Raw genomic sequence first — 18408 nt, 5'->3', positions numbered from 1 at the left:
CCTGACAGCCTTGCCATCTGTCAGTCTCCTGATCTACTGCCTCCCTCCCCATTTCTCCTGGACTATTTACATTTCTTTAAAATGCCCCAGTCCTTCTTTCCTCAAGTCCTTTGCACAGGGTGTTCCCTTAGCCTGGAACATCCTTTTCCCCACCCACTTTTCATATGACTGTCTCCGAGTAGAAATCACTTATGCCAGAAAGCCTTTCTCCGATCGCCCAAGCTTTGTGTCAGTTGTCTATGTTTGTCTGGTCTCCTGTTCTGAGGTCAGACAACCCTAACTCCCTGTTGGCTTATAGTCTCTCCCACTGGACTGTAAGCAGCTTGAAGCAAGGAAATTTGCCTTCTTTAGCGCTGTTTCCCCAGCACAGGGTTCATTCAGAGTACAGGCTCTGTCAGTGGCTGGAGAGCCAATGATAAATGGTTCTTCCTTTCACTTTGTGCAGGGGAGGAGGGAGGTGCATGATTGCGAGGGATGCTGCATCAGGTGGATCTGGCCCTGGGTGGGCACTGAATCAGCAAACTCTGGGCTGGTGCTGGAGCCTTACGCTTCCATAGTTAACTTCGGTCATTGTTTTCTGCACACAATAATAGTTAAATATATGCGAGTTCCCATCATGCATATCTGTAACGCACATGCACACAATTTGCATTCTCTCTTTTCTCAGCTTTTCCTTTTAGCTTCTCCATCTGCCCTAGATTGCTTATGGAGTTATGGTTGTTTTCATACTCTTTTAATTCATCTTGATCTCTTCCCTCCCCTTATAATGTTTTCCATAGTCATTCCTCTGGGCATTTTGCCCTTTTATTTTGTCTTTTATTTCTTCTTCTTTGTAGTCTGCTTAAAGCGCCTCCCAACAGACTTTCAATAGGAATACAGAGGCTCACTTTGGCGGTGCAGATGTTAAACAATGGCAATGTTCAGAGCTTTTCTTTTTTTTTCCTTCTTTTAATAAATGTATTTATTTATTTATGGCTGCAATGGTCTTCGTTGCTGCACTCGGGCTTTCTCAGTTGAGTAGAGCAGGGGCCACTCTTCGTTGCAGTGCAAGGGCCTCTCATTGTGGAGGCTTCTCCTGTTAGGGAGCACAGGCTCCAGGCACGCGGGCTTCAGCAGTTGTGGCACACGGGCTCAGCAGTTGTGGCACACGGGCTCAGTTGCTCTGTGGCATGTGGGATCTTCCCAGACCAGGGCTCAAACCCGTGTCCCCTGCATTGGCAGGCAGATTCTTAACCACTGCGCCACCAGCAGTGCTTTTCTTTTTTCTCTTTTTTTACTTTAGGGACTAGATGCATACAGTGTTTCACTGCTCATTCTTTGTAATAGTACTGCACAAGCAAAATGTTAATCAGTTATGGCAGCAGAACTAATTAAAAAGCATGCATTATACATCTTGTGGACACAGTCTTCATTAGCATAGATTCTCAGCATTACACATTCACATCAGAGGGAATGAAAAGGAAAAATTAAAAATTAAAAAGACATACATGCAGAGAACCAGGCACTTTGGTTTTCTTAAGACTTTTGTCAAGTGTATCTCCTTGAGGATTCAAATGTCCCTTTCATTTTTTGTGTGATTTTTAAAAGAAAAACATGATGTCCTGTTTTTATATATTTAAAAATAATCCAATAAACCTTATAATGACAAAGTTAATCCTACTTTTACCCCCTCAGAAGCTTAAATGATACTCAATGAATAGGTTTCTAGAAACAGAAACATACCTTTAATTTATCTCTTCCATAACATTTCCTAATAGACATTTGACTATGAGTAGCTCAGTCACTAGACTCTCATGTTTGCAATGCTGTTGCTTTCAACTCAGTTCTTATTCCAGAACCCAGCTTGGACAGTAGCAAGACGGGCCGAGTCAAGGGAAAGGGCAGCTCAGAACTGCCATAGAGTTCCTCCCTGTTTTTTGACTTCTTCCTTAGGAGGATATGTTGGCTCAGGCTTTTTGTGACAGTTTGGGCTTAAGAATACTGGACCACATATCTTCTGTGCTGACAGAGTTCTCTTGTGCATAATCACTTCTCATAACTTTCTCTGTAGACACATTCACGTGGAAACCAATGTGATAGACAGTAGAAGTGCTGATATGGGGATGACTAGGCATCCTTTAGTCACTGAGCCAGGTAATGTGATGATTGGATTCTGCTTTTAACCATAAGTATTCATATCACTTTTTAGTTTCTTGCCTCCTTCCAAAATAGGATTCAAGAGCTTGAAATGCTGAGTTGATGACACTATTATAAGAGCTTCACAACTCATCTCCCTACATTTACTCTTGGCCCATAGTCTATTCTCCGCTCAACAATTCAAGTGAGATTTAGAAAATGTAAATCAGATCATACTGCACCCTTGTGTAAAACTCTCATGCTTCCCATCATTTAGGAGAAAGTTCAGCCTTCTAAATGGCCATCTAGGCCCTCCTTGATTTGGCCCCATCTCTAATCTCATTTCTTATCACCATCTGTCTTTTCCACTTTGCTCTAATAACACTGGCATTCCTGTTCCTTGGACATGTCGAACTCGCTTCCTCCTCAGGACCTTTGCACATGCTCTGCCTTTTCTTCTGACAGTCTTACCCCAGATGTAAGTATGGTTTGATCCATCAGTTCATGCAGGTGTCTCCTCAGAAGGGACTTCTCTGACTACCTTTTCTGGAACACTAGGTAGCACTTATGGCTACCTGATCTTTAGTGTATATTTATTTGAAATGTCTTCTCTCTGTCAAAATGCAGGCTCCTTGTGGTTAGGGGTTTTATCTCTCTGACTCAGTGTTTTTATAGCACAGTCTGGAAGAGTACCTGGTACATAGTATTCACTACCCATTTATTGAATAAATGAATGAGTGAATCTTCTGTGGTGTACTTGAGTGAATACTGGTATTTAGATTTGACCAGTTATCAAATTCAAAAGGACCTGTTAGACACATGCCTCATAATGTGAGAGCTTAAGAGGAAATTACATAGGATAGGACAGTGAAAAATATTGTAAAGAGGTGAGGCTGGTATTATTGCAGGACAATAATTCAGTGTCAGGTGGGATCTAAGTATACTTCATATAAAAGGACAGAGTGACAATATTACAGTTGCTTTCATCAAAACCTAAAATGGTTCATGAGCGTTCAGGGAAAAGAGCCCTCTTCTACCCAACTGCTCAAACTGTAAATTGACATCTCTCTGGTGTCACTATTTATCAAAAGCCTCAAAAAGTTGCATTAATTTTTGACTCATCAATTCCACTTCAGATAATTTAGCTTACAAAATAATTAGGATCATGACACTCCTAATTAGCTCCAAAGACACTTGGTACAGTCATTGACAATAAGAAAAAAAATTGGAAACAACTTAAATATCCAACCATATGGCTTTGGCTAGATAAATTACAGTATGATTAGACAATGGAATTCTGTGCAGCCAGTTAAAATAGAAAGATATTCACAATAAAATGCTAGGTGAAAAAAGTTTATGAAACAATATGTACTCATTAAAAATACATATGTATGTAATAAAATTGGTTTATGCTTATGTTGATTTAACCACCTAAATGTTACCAGTGGTTATCTCTTCATTTAGAGTGATTGGAAATTTTAAGTTTTCTGTTTTTTAATGATTCTATAAGGAACATTTGTTATGTGTATTTGAAAATAGACACCAATAAACCCCACAAAGAGTGAATGATTTGTGAAAGAGCTTCATGCATAGAAGTTTGTCTGTGAATATGCTTCTTCATGCTGTGACCTATCTTTGGGTTATGCACCCATTTATCTGACACACATTTAGTGAGCACCTACTGTATGCCAAGTTCCATATTAGGTTATCCCTCTACCATGGGGATACTGACTTCACACAACCCTTCCCCACCACTGTAGGCATCTCCCTGGGACAGAGGGGAGGCTCTTTCACACACCCCTTTATCTCCTTTTCCTTGAAGTTGTTTCCACAATGTAAAGTGTCTGTGTTAGCCCAATCTCAAGGCTTTTCATTTTGGACAGGCCACTCTACCGAGATTTTTTTTTTTTTTTTTTTTTGCCCAGAAGAGCTGCTCCTTGATAGTAAAATGGAATGTTTGACCTGCAACAGTTTCTGTTTGAGGTCATCTCCCAACTGTGTCACTGGACTATGTGCCTGGCTTAGCTTCCCAAGACAGAGCTGATATATTTATTTTGTTTTCTACTGTACAAGCTGGACAGAGACAGGAATAAAAGGCACCTTGCTGAATGACTTCCACACAGAGAAGTAGCTAAAGGACAGGCAGTGAAATGATACCTCCTTTTCTAGGTGTCTTACTTGAAGTGGAATCCCCAGCATATCAGCTCACACAGAGCAGGCACTCAGTAAGTACTTAAGTGATTTACAAACAGTCCAGATATCAGCTTGCTTGTTTCTAATCTCACTGAAAGCACCCTAGCGGGGGGGCCTGTTTCTCCATATACCAACTCAGAAACATGTGAAAATGTAAGGAATTTGGGAAGAGTACTATGTGTAGTAACTCTGACAAATGAAAGCATGCTATGGCAAAATGACCAAGATGAGAAGGCACATAAATAACCCATGTGGCACGGTAAAGATTGCAAAAGCACACACAGACAGTCGGCCTTGGCCCTGCTTAATGTGCAGGCATTTAATTGGAAACCTAAAGAATAAATTAAGCTTTCTGTGTTGGAATCACTCTCTGTCATTCTGCTTATCTGTCCCTGAATGAGATGAATTTCCATAGCACGCTTAGATTGCTTTATTCGACACCAGCAGGCAACCACTGTTAATGCTTCTTTTCTCTCCTGGTAACTGGAAGGGAGTTTTCATCTTCCTGGGGGAGGTGGTTGAACCAGAGTTGCCCCACAGAGTCCATCTGCATCATTAACCTCTAGGAATAGAGAGCAGTCTCTGCCTCTCTCCTTCCCCAATTAGCAGCAGTTTCCACTCTACTTAATACCCAGTGTTCCCAAAATAGGCACATATGCTTCTGTGTTTCACATATCCCAAGACTTACCGTCCGTCTAGAAGAAAAAAATGAAGGGTCTGCAGAAGAGAGATGATTTCCCATATAAAGCACATGAGGTTTCCACTACCTATGGGTCGCACAATCTACTCTTATCTTCTGTTTTACTTCAACTCCAGGAAAATCCCATTCTCATCAAGAAAAATGTGTCAGAAAAAAGAACCCAGATTACTCTTGTCGTAGGGGGGTTATATAACCAATTTCCCAAACCAGCTAATAAAAGGAGGCTTTATCAACATGAAGACAGGAGAGTTTTGAAGGTGATGAGGAGCAACAAGTTTTCTCCCTGTGGCGGCTATGATCGCAATCATGAGATGATAACTTCAGAGGAAGAAACATGCCCCTTTGCCCTTTCAGATAGTCAGTAAGCTTTTGCAAGCAGGCACCACTGTACTCTCATTTAGGTTTTAATTAATATCAAATTACAGTTGTGTTTTCACAACATCCCTAGTTAGATCCCCATTAGGCGTAAAAGAGTTCATCCGGGTGGATGTTATTGTGAAGAACAGGGGATCGAGTACGAGATACACGGCTGGTGCAGGGGCTGGGAACGGGGGCGGGGGACACATGTAGAACAACGATACTCACAGGCCTCCTTGTGACATGATGATAAGGTTTTGTTCTACTTAGGAGAGCTTCAGAGTTGAGGGGCAGCATGGCAGAGCGCAAAGAGGAGGATGTTGAAATTGGACAGCATTGGGTACATATCCTATAAAATGAGAAAAACTAGTGGTTGCCAGTGGGGAGAGGGAAGAGGGGAGGGGAGAGATAGGAGTATGGGATTAAGAAACACAGACTACTATGTATAAAATAGATAAACAACAAGGATATATTGTACAGCACAGGGAAATATAGCCACTGTGTTGTAATAACTGTAAATGGAGTATGATCTCTAAAAACATTGAAGCCTATGTTGTACACCTGAAACTAATACACTAGTGTAAATCAACTATACTTCAATTAAAAAAAGATGGTGCCCATCCACATCTAGGGTTTCTGGGAAGATTAATGAGCTTGTTTTTGTAAAGTTTCAGGTACAGGTAGGTGCCCAGTAATCGGTGGCCGTTATTGCCTCTAATTTGCATATGTAAATTGCAAAGAGGGTCATATAGACTGAGCTGAGTAAGAATAATCTTTTTAGAAGAATGTGAACTTTTAAGGATACAATTCCCACCATGATCACTACAGAGGATTTTCTCAGACCCTTTTTTACGTCCTGAATGAGGGAGTAAGCAGGTTATGTCTCCTTTCTGGGCTCTTCTGTTGGCACTTCACCAGAGGCCCTGGAGTGTTGAATAGAGAGAAGGAGCAGGGGCAGGAATGAATCATGGTGGTAGCAGCAAAGCCTTTCAGATCTCTATCTTAAAACAGAGTTTACTCTTTAAAGAAGACTAAGAAGAATTGTACTGTGATAATAATTGTGATTGCCTTTGAAAGATAGGCGTATAAAGGATTTTTTTTTCCTGTCCTCTCTGTATTTTCTACAATGAGCCAGCATATAGTACTTTTATAATTAGGAAAAAGAAAACAGCCCCTTGTTAATTACGTCATTGTCCTAAGTCTCCTTCTGGACTTTTGAAGGAGTAAAGTTTGAGGAGCTTAGCAGACTCATGGTCAGATGTACATTAATAGGGCATGAGAGGTTTAGAAACTCAAATTCTAGCCTCAGAAAGCAGCACAGCCCCAGTAGGCTAGGACCCTAGACCCCTTTAGAGTTTATAAAAGGCAAGGACAGTATTTAATATGAAAGGATCTAGCTTTGTAAACATACCTCTAACCTCAGAAAAAGAAAAGTTGGTCCCTCCCTGATTTCTGGAGCATTTTGTTCCAGCGTGGGACAAAGTCTAGTGGCCTAGCCTCTGATACAGAATTTTGGTTCTCTGGGAACTTCAGCGAACATGAGTAACTTGGACAATTGCTGGCTTATCACACTTAGCCTGGCACCCTGTTTCTGTACTATCAGCAAACCCAGTAGGAATAGCTACAGGGGAGCTTGGGAGCATCTTGAGTAAGTTTTAATTTAGGCAGTTATCTTCTTCAAACAGACAGTTTGGGACTCTTTCGGTCAAGCAAATGGTCTTAGCAAACACTGTGGTGCTTGTTTAGACAAGAACACTTCGATTGATGCTTCTGCACCAAAATAACTCTGGAGAACAAGCCATTAGCCTGCCACTTAGCTCACATGGGTAAGCCAATCTGCATACTGAAAATGGTACAGCTGACCTGGAATGTGAGTACATTTTGAGTAAATAAGAGAGAAAGAGATTTAAGAGGCTACGATTTTTGCAGAATTATAACATAACTCTGGGGATGTGTTGTGAAAAACCAGAAGACGCAGCTCTTTAAGGACTTTGGTGCAACAGAATGAAAAGTCGTATGCAATTGCAGAAAATTAATGACAACTAGGCCAGCGTCCTAAAGAGTCAAGGAGTAGTAAAGTAAGTGAAAACAAGGAGAGGACTTTTGTAGTTGTTGAAATCTCTTTTCATTCCAACTTCATTTGCTTATATTGACTTCACTGACTTGTCTTCCTAATTTTGTTACCAAACCAGGTTCATTTGCCTCATGCACAGCAAGTCAAAACCCTGAGACCCCAAGATTTGCAGCAGAGAAGGGGTTTATTCACAAGGCAGTCGAGTCTCAGATCCATCTCTCTAAAGGAGAGGGGCTTGGGATATTTATGGGGTAAAGAAGCAAATGGTCTTAGAAGTGGAGAGAGGTGATTGGAGGTAGGGAAAAGGGGAAATAATCTGTGTTCTATGCAGTCATATCTGAGTTACAAGCTTCTTCATGGGATGTATGTTTAAAAAAGGAGGTGCTTAGCATGATCTGAGGGTGGAATTTTTGGCCCTCTGACATCAAAAGTTCGTTCACTGGACACCTGCATGGGCTCAGTTTTAGGGTGAGTGGTCCCAACCAGACTTAGCCAGCTTGAACTAGACACAGCTGACTCCAAGTTCCTGAAAAACAACTTTGACAAACATCTTATTGTTTGGGCTAGGTGAAGGTTGCAGGGTATACAGCTTACAACAAAATAACTAAGGCAAGCTTGCTCACCCAAGGTGGGTACAAGCAGATGGGTTTTTAGAAAGCTGTAAGACTAGCTCAAGAATTTCTGTTAGTCACCCGTTTCTGTAAACCCTATGGTGTACCATTTCAGGATAGGTTTTCTAACTCTATGGGCCATGGTTTCAATATTATATTCCATCTCTCATGCTCACAGTAAATAAAGGTGATGGAGCACTTGATTAATGTACAGAAACCAACTGCTATGGACTGAATTATAGCAATAATTCACTGTAATAATTATAGCACTCCCAATTAATATGTTGAAACCCTAACCCCCAATGTGATTGTATTTGGAGATAGGGAAGGAAATATCCTTTTAGAAGGAAATTAGGTCCAATAAGGTTATAAGAGTGGGGTTCTAATCTGACAGGGTTGGTGGGCTTTTTAAGAGGAGAGAGAGAGAGATATCTCCCTCTCCCCATGTGCATGTACCGAGGAGAGGCCGTGTGAGGACACAATGAGAAAGTAGGTGTCTGTAACCCAAGGAGAGAGCTCTCACCAGAGGCTGACCCTGCTGGCACCTTGATCTTGGATTTCCCAGCCTCCAGAACTGTGAGAAACAAATTTCTGTTGTTTAAGCCACCCAGTCCATGGTATTTTGTTATGGCATCCCTAGCTAAGACACTAACGATGTTTTCGTTTTGTTTTGGTAAAGTTTCTTTAAATTACTATGGCAGAATCCTGGCCCAGAATTTTTTTTTAAATCAGACTTAATTGTTTTCATCTCATTTCCTAACTGACAGAGATAATATCTCATGGTTATTTCCCATCACTTGCAGTGACATTTTTTGCTGGAAAGAAAAGAGGTCATGTTACCATACACCTTGGAAGGTCTGTTTCTTCACACCCATCTGTCTTAAGTGATTCCACCGTCAGCCTTGAATGTGGAACCCTCCAAATGGGTTCTTCTTAAATTTTTTCAATTCTAAATCTTGAACAATTTTATTTTACTGTTTCCCAAGTAGATATAATTGAGCTATACCAATGAATGTAGGAGAAGGCTGAGCTTCTGTTATAATTATGATTAAAATATGATAATAATGCAACACTATTAATGAAACATTAAAAGGATGAAGAGAAGAATAAATGGTATTTTAGAACATTCAACAACCAAATACCTTTTTTTAGGAAAGTATTTTATTTTTGTGTCTCAACAGATGAAATTCATAACCTTGTTTTCTGATAAGACAATTCAAACATACAAATCAATTACAACAATGTGCTTATCAGCTCCCCCCTCCCACCCCTGTATTTGAAAGCATCTGACAATTTTGAAGGACACCAACACAATAGGGCTTAGCTAAACAATATGGCAATTAAAATTGGCCCTCTAAGAAAATAATTACAGTGGTTGTTGAAAAGAATTCGTCCTTTGAGCAAAACAGACAGCATGAGAAGAATCATCATGAAACGGGTAGATTTTAGCTTCCCTTCCAACAAAAGGGAAAAGAGGATGTATGTTAAAACAGTGGTACAGAAAGCTGGGGAGTCAGACTGAAAACAACAGAAAACCCTAGGCAATAAATTTCTCCAATGAAATGCATCCCCTTGAAGATATCCATTCAAAGTCTTATTTCATATTGAAATAACTACCCCCACCCCCAGCACCTGGAAGGGAATCATTTTATTATCTTTGGTAAAATTAGTTTAATAATTTTTCCAAGCGAACATCTCTCAAAGAGAGGGAAATTTGCAATGAATCTTGTAGACATCATATTAAAGATAAATCAAGCCAATTGATGGTCAATGCCATTTTAGATTCTAATTGTATTAGGGAGCAGACCTGGGCCTCCCAGGGGGAGAGGGGTTCATACTCAATGACCTTGTCCAGCCACTCTAAATCCTGTAGCACCTTTGTATTAGGCCCCCTATTCTACATACAATTCCCTCATGCTTTTACAATAAGCCTCACAGCACCCTTGTGAGGTAGGTTGTGTTATGGTCCTTTTGAGAGATAGGGATGCAGAGATGTTAAGTATCTTGCCCATTAACATGAACCCAGTGACAGAGCCCTTAGAACTCTTACTCCAGATCCTTGTCTTTTCAGTACTTAACTACACTGACGCCCTGAGAGTGGATCATTAAAGCAGGTAGGTCCTTAAAGCCAGATTAGTACCTGGCCATTTGGACACTAAGGCCCATCTCTAAACTACATGATTTGGATGATGGAATGTGAAATAAGTTGTGATCAACTGTGAAAGCCAAAGTTAATATGGAGAAATGCAGGATTAAAGTTGGGACTACAATTTGGTAACAATTTGATTTATTGATGTACTGTTAAGTTACTATGATAATGGATACTCAGTAGATGTTACATGATTAAGTAGATGAATGAATGAATGAATGAGTGAATGAATGGAGATTGTGCTTGGATAGGTGGAAAATCAAATTTTGTACATATTTTAAAACTAGAACTAGAGAAATCTGATTTCCAATTTCTAATCAAGAATGAGAAGGAAAGAGTTCAGTAGATTCCTGAATTTTCTGTGGACATATATTTGAGCTAATACTGACAGCATTTAAAAGAATATAGATACACAGACATTTACAATAACTTTTAATATAGAATCTGTGAACTTACTGGTTTTGAATCCAAACTATGAAGATCAATATTAGAGGTATTGCCACATACATATAATACCATCCATTTCCCTTCAAAACGAAATTCCCTTAAGTATACCTATTTTCTCATTGCCATTTGTTTGAAAAGCTTGTGCTCTCCACTTCTTATCAAATCCTATTTTGAAAATACATTGGACTAAAATAGTGAACTTCTTCTCTCTTGACTCACCAGTCAGGGAACACTTTTCAGTTACTTTTCATTTCTGTGAACCCATTTTTTTACTCCAGAAGACTCAGGACAGAAAACAGCTGCCATGTATTGAAACCAGCCCTCCATTAATACCAGCAATTTTTTTTTTTTTAAATTGTAGTGCCATGGAAGGCTATTGAGACCACTGAAGTACAGGCAACTGGATTCTCCAGGTGTCACTAAAACAGGAGAGCTTATGTAAATCAAGATGGTGGAGCTGACTTGGTAATCTCTTTGCATTCACATTTGTTCTGTGTTCAGTAAATTAATTCCCAGTAAGATGTTTGAACTGATACACAGTGAGGCTTAAAGAAACTCTGGACACTATGGTATGGGTTTGTTTGTGTATGTGTGTGTGTGTTTAAAGAAGTGTTTATCTAACTTTCACAAGAGTCCTGAATGTATATAATAGATGTAACCTGTTAGGCTTTTGTACATCCAGCTAATAGCCCATGAGTGAAAGAACAGATTAAATGTAGTGAATTGTCTCTATGCTATGGTACCAGCTTGATTTCTTGTGCCTAAGAATAATATGAGGAGTGATGCTGTCGTTAGAAAGGGCTTACATAAATGAGGAGGATCTGGTAAATAGATTTATCTCTCAATATGACAGTGAACAAAATTATTCAGTATATTCAATATACAACTATTGTTTAAGATTTAGGTCTTTCAAGTAAAGATGTAACCTATGTAGTAGTATGTTGTTTCTCACAGAGACTTTCCATGGGTTTTCATCTTTCAGACCCTATTTTCTTAGTGATTGAGTTCTGTTCTTAGTTTTCTTTATTAGAGGCAAACAGAATCGTGAGAATCCTCAGATAAACCATATATTTTCCAGCTGCCTTTTCTTTTTCCTTATCTTTCTCCTGTTAGTTCTTAGTAATTGTGTGTGTGTGTGTATCTGGCATTAAACTACATGTACTATATAGAGAGATTTATTGACATGTTCTGACTTTCTGATTTACCCAGTTCAGAGTAGTATGGAATGAAACAATGACTGTATAGCTATAACAAGAGTTTTCCTTTCAATCCAAATTTTTTATAGAGGGTCATAATTTTTGCATTTAGTTGTTTATAAGAGTTGATGAAAGGCACCGAGTGACAAGCCCTACGAGTCAGTGTCTTCACATTTTCCATCCATTGGTGGCAGAATTCCTAGGTGAATTTCCCCTCAGGAATCCCATTAAGGTTTCTCAATTTTTTCCTCAAGTTGGCCTTATTCCACATTAGTCTTCACATCCTGGGTTTTAGGTCTGACAATGAGGTAATTATGAAAAGAATATTGGGTTCTATAACATACTTATCTGCCTTAACAGGAGTATGCAGGAACTCATAACTTTTATTTCTACTATCTCAAATGACACAGAAACATTAACAACTGGAGCAGGATGCCCATGACTAAGGAAAATGAGAGGGAGAAAAAGACCAACAAACATCCCCCCAACTCAGAGACTCAAAACTCTGATGGGCTTGGAGCATTTATGAAGCTTGAAATTTATGAAGCAACACATGATCAGAATGTCCTTATAAGGAGAGAGCCAGAAGCCAGACTGCTAAGAGTACATTTGGCTCTCATTTAAAAATTTGACTTCATTATATTGTCTTCTTCCCTCTTATCCTTATTTAAGAAAAAGTCCTGAAATATTGGGGCTATCTTTTCCCTGATCAGGGAATAACTTGATCAGGGAACAGGTTATTGGACAACCTAACTTGTGATGTATTCGTTGGTAGAGATGTATTCCCAACATACTCAAAACTATATTCATGGAAAATCTTTCTCCATTTTGGTCATGCTAGTCTAGTGGTATAAAACGAAAGCCCACTGTCAGAGATGTGACTCTCAGTTACGCAGCTTTGGCAGTACCAAAAAATCTTCCCGGAGAAGGAAACCCCTTTCTGATGGTAAGCTCTTCATTCTGCAATTGAAGAATAGCAAGGCGGCCTTTTGTGAATTTCTTGCTAGCAGCCTCAGAGTTTGAGTATCTGCTGCTGCCTGGACGTGAGTCTCGGACTTTCTTGTCATTTAGCAGTATGGCTTCCAGGTCCCACTCCTGCCAGGTTTCTGCTTCCTCCACTTAACTCTCTCTTCACTGGAAGGCATCTAACAAGCTCTAGGGGGTGAAGATGAAACCACAGGATGACGCTCCCTGAGCACAGCTGCCTAAAGCCTGTTCCCTTAAGCACCAAAGGTGAGGAGAGAGCACCTTTGCTCTCAGAAGAAAGAGTGCACAAAGGGCAGTTTTTACATTTTCAGTTCTTTTCCTCTTTTACACTAGACAGTCTTCTTTCCTTCGTTACCAATTTGCCTGAAGACGAGAGAAAAGATTTTTCTTTTTAATATTTTGCACCTTATCTTACACGATGTCTCGATCATCCATAGTTGGCTGAGTGAAAGCTAACTCAGAGAAGGTGATTAGATGATGATGTTGTGTGTATGGCTTGCTGAATCCTGCAGTTCTTGCTCAAATATATTTCATATCTAAAGTCATGGCCATTACTTGCTTTTATAACCAACTCAAATGGATGAGATGATTTTGCAAGTGATACAGGATTTATCTTCAGTAAGGTAGAATATATTTCTAGTGTGGTTGATATGACTGGGTCATATCAAATCATGGCCCCTTGGAATTTTGCTTACAATGAACCTGAAAACCTGGCCTCTGATTCCCTTCTGAGTGGCTTCCATTCACCCCAGCAGTAGAATCAGATTGCCCTGGGCCTGCTGCTTCTCTGACTGGAATTATTTGTAGATTATCTGTTCTAATAACAATGTTAAAGATATTTATGCAACCTCATATTCCCGGTAAGGCTCATATAACCTACTTCTCTCAATAAGGAAATATTTTCTGATAGATGACTCCAATTGTCTTTTATTACATTTCATTTCTTAATAATACCCAAATGGATTTAACTGTGATGTCAGATGCTTAAGCCCTTTACATCAATAAAGAAAACATGTGTTCTTAACTTATTTTACATGTTAATAAAATAAGTTAACTTATTTTTACATGTTAAAAATAAAACATGCCCACAATAAATCAGTATAGTCAATGAGGCATAAACCTAAATCAAGATACTTTTGTCATTAGCACTAATTTTTTTTAAGAACAAAAACAAGCTAACAGGCATTTTAAAAAAAAGTTTTATAGGTTGTTGGTTAGTAGCTTCCAGTCATGGGATCGTCCCAGAATAAGACTTTGATAAGACATTAAAGAAAAACACAGACACACATTCTGTTTTTTTTTTTTCTCCTGCTCAAGCTTATCAACTTTAAAAACAGTTACATTTTATACACTTAAAAAAAAAATCCAATCACCCTCCCCCTCATATTTATATATGTATATATAAACAATAGCTTTTAAACTGATTATTATTTGGGGCATTTCATACCATATGGAAAAGGACAAAACGTAGGAAGACAACTGACTTGCATATCAAAGCAACACGCGTGTGTGTGGTACACCTGATTTTATAACTGGGGAGGAAAAGAGCATTTCCTTCCAAATAGCCTGTAAAAAGTTTGTTCATGACTCAATTCCTATCTCTTGCCATCACATAGATATGTATATGACTCAGTGTGTTGCTGGACACACATTGTTGTAAAGATTGAATTCTTTTTGCAAGTCTGAATTATCCCCCTGCTTAATCTTTATTTGTTGATTACATGGTATTACAGGTTACATTGATTTCATTTTAGTGGAGATTAAAAATATTAAAGTAATTTAGAATAGGAAGTTTGCAAGAAAATGAAGAAAGTTAACATGGCAACCAAATTTCTGGGTTGTTGTTTTTTGTTTGTCCTTGTAAAATAGACCCAGCATCTTTGACTCTGACCCATTTGTAGTACGGAAAGTTATCTTTTGAACTTTACTGGAATTAATACAGTTAACCAATTTAGGAGAATGTAAATTTGCATTTTTGTTATCTTCTAATGGCTATTTTGCATATTAAAGGCAAAGCCTTCCTTAAACTATGCAGTACACTCTTGATTATGCCAGCTCTTTGCTCATTCTGCTAAGGCTATAAATAAAGCTTCTATTTAAGGCTGGCATTATATCAACCCACCTGCTTCTAGAAGAGAGAGAAAAAAAATCAGAATCACTCAACCTGCAGATTGCTGTCAGCTTGTGATTATGTGAATGGTAAGTCTTAACTTTTAAAGTGTTATGTGAGATAGGCTGGAGGGCTTTTTAAAAAAAGCAATTTCCAGTTTAACAATTGCCCAAGAATTTCTGAGTGCTAATGAGAGGAGACTTTTCCCCGGGGAGAGCATTCATTGATGAGGTATGACAGCAGCTGGGGGGTGACAGTGGTGAGTAAGGCAGAACTGGAGAATGAGGGATCATTTCAATTGTAGTATCAGGAAAGAAGGCAGGAATGGGGGGGCGTACTCTCTGTGAGCTGTCTCAGGGGAGTTAGTAGTCCCTGATCTTTTCCTCCTTCCTATTCAGAATGTTCTCCAGGGAGAGGGGGAGGGGGGGGAAGAGGTATTAAAGACTTTGGCCAACTGGAGAAGGGCAGTCTGGGGTGCTTGCAGGCTTGTCTTGATCAGATTCCTATATTTTGAAAGAGGAACATCAGCTTCAGTTCAGGTCTGTTTTAGAAAAATAAAGCTTTTACAAACTTCTTAATTATGTCTTTTTTTTTTTTTTTTTTGCTGCAAACATTTTATCCTAGACAATCTGTTGAAAAGCTCACAACAGGTAAGCAGTTTCCATTCTCTAACATTTTTGAGAAAATACGCAGAGCTACATTTACTGCTACCAAAACAGAAAAGCCAACTTCAGATTTGGAAACCTGTCATTCATTCATTGTTGATTTAAAACATGGTTTACTTGGCTAAATCTTGCAAGTCTAGGCCTACGGCTGCTAAACCCATTTTTTTGTTAGGTAATTTCTTAGCTAAATATCATGGCAAATCAGCTCTCATTTTGATCTTATTGACTTAGACTGTGAAGCTGTCCTTTCCCGGTAGCAGGACTTTTGCTGGAGTGAGACTGAGAAGGCTCTCTTTGGAACAGCTTTTGGAGGAGTTAAGGGAAGAGTAACAGAGATTCATGTCAAATGTTTGCCAGAGTACCAGGAAGCACACTCTGCTGCCTAACATGCAACTCTAAAATCAACAAGTCAGGTAATGGTTCATTCCTCAAGGCTTTCCACACACGAGGGCAAGGATAACTCCAGAACGTCCTCAGTCATAAGAGAGCAAGGATTTTAGAAGAAAGGATGGGGCTCTCAAAGCCAATGCTGGAAAGTCAATGGAAATCACCAGGCACCTCATGTATGGATATTAGTCTAATGGGAAATGTTTCCAGGACTTTAACCCCAGGAATAAAGGGGATAAATCTTTACCTAAGTACTGAGTAGAATGAATGGCTTTGGCCTCACATGCTTTGTTACTAGGTTCACATGGCACAAAATCCATTTGGAATGGCTTATGTGAGCTATATAGATGTGACCAGGACATAGGTAATAGGGACAAAAAAGACAGTGATGAAAGTTAAATAAGAGTATAACCTCTGATGTTTCTTCAGTTAGAAGATAACTATAAAAAATAGTAATAAAGGAAATAGGATTAAAATTCATTCAAATGTCTCCCTCCAACCTTTCTTTAAACTTCTGATATTTTTTTGGTCAGGTCTTAGCCTTCTAAGTTGAAAATGATGTGTATATTTTTTCTTTCCTAGAAAGCCTCAAGACATATTCTGTGGTGTTGAACAGCTTCTGAGCACAGTTCCTGAAGTTAAAACAAATTTCTTGATGTGGAGATAAAGACAGACCCTGGAAGGGTAAGTTAATCTACATGGGGCTCTACTCAAGTTTTCTTCTCCAAGATCACATGCTGTCTTTTGTACCTTATAATATAGAAATATATTTGTTCCTGCTTGAGTCATGGAAAATGACAAAGGTCAGGCTTAAATGCAGGTGAGATTTAAATAATTCTTTTTTGAAAAAGTCATGGAAGACTGTAATTTCTGGACTCCTCTGAGAACTGAAGAGAACAGAATATTTGACAGAACAATGGAAAAAGAATCCACCTTGAACACTTTAGAGCAAATCCTGAATGCCTTTATACTACTGCAGAATAGTTGGTGATAAGCAAAATTTCTGAGAAACTTGAACAAAACCAGAGCTCTGAAAATGTGCTCTGGGACTAGGAAATACAAGTCTTGGCAATTCTTGGTTTACATTTTCAAACTTTGAGAATATTTGAAAAGCTCATAATTATAAATGCAATGAAAATGAAAAAAAAGTAAGTAACATGAGAACTTGGAAAAGTAGAAATCCCTTGCCAGGAACACATTAGGCCAAATCGTTTGGTGAGTTATCATACTCTAATAACATGTATTTCAGACATTTGGGGGCATAGATCAATTCTCTGACCATTAGGGCTCTAGTCAGGGAATTTTTCTTCTAGAAATTTAATGCCTAGGGAGTATAAAATCTTCTGTGAATATGCTTAATATGCACACAGAACTGGTCAACCCAGAGTTAAATGCTGAGCCGAACAACTGTATTTCTTCTAAGGACAGTTTGAACAAATACTCTGGGAAGATGATGACCCCGAGATGACTACTCGGGAAAATTTGGCCCACTTGCTGATCTAAACTGCTGTTGTTTACCACAGTCTAGTTGGACCTAACAAAGAGGTAAACTGAGGCCATAAGGGAAAATTCCCTTTGTGAAATTCAATCCTAGAGCCCCCAAATTCTAGTCAACGGAACCCAAGATCAGAGCTTTGCAGTTATAAAAAGGAACCCAAGATCTGAACAGATAGTGAGAATGTAGAAAATTAAGTGGCCATTCAATTACCTATAAATCCTTTACTATGATGCTTCAGACAGAAAGTCACAGATTCTCCTAGAACTATCTGGCCAGTACATTTTAATGATCAGATCACTTATCCAGGTGGCATGTTTCTTTTTTTTTTTTTTTGGTAATCTATTGGAGCCCAATTCAAATAGTAATTTTACTCTTGTTGGAAACATTGGGTTTAGGAATAATTCGGAAGAGTACTACTTTAGTCCGATGTTGACCAAACTGGGTTCTGTGGAACTCTAGTTTTTCAAGATGTTTAACAGTTGCATCATGAGAAGTGCTTCATGCTCAGATAAGTTAGAGAAACCCCAAGGTAAACAAAATTAAACAGGATTCTTGTTTATTGGACTTTTCAGAGGATTTATTAGGCTCAAATAGATATTGAACCTCCAAGAGGTGGTTACAGAATGCACCATTTTCCCGACTTATTAGTCTATGGGACTCTTTTTTGGAAAGAACGCTTATTAATATCTTAAATAACTAGTGTTCCAGGGATCAGAGTATGGAAACCCCTGAGAGAGTGCAATCTCTTTTCTTCCTGTGGAATAATAACTAAATCTTTTCACGGACGGGTTAACTTTAATCCAATTTCATTTGACTAAGCTTTTTGGTCAACATTTATTTTGATAGAAAATAGCAGTTAGAATTATAAAGCCCTTTTATTAACTGCTAAATGTTTCTCTCTCTATGTTTTTGTTGGCCA

Source organism: Kogia breviceps, chromosome 8, assembly GCF_026419965.1.
Source record: "Kogia breviceps isolate mKogBre1 chromosome 8, mKogBre1 haplotype 1, whole genome shotgun sequence".
Classification (NCBI taxonomy): domain Eukaryota; kingdom Metazoa; phylum Chordata; class Mammalia; order Artiodactyla; family Physeteridae; genus Kogia; species Kogia breviceps.
This window is presented reverse-complemented; position numbering follows the sequence as displayed.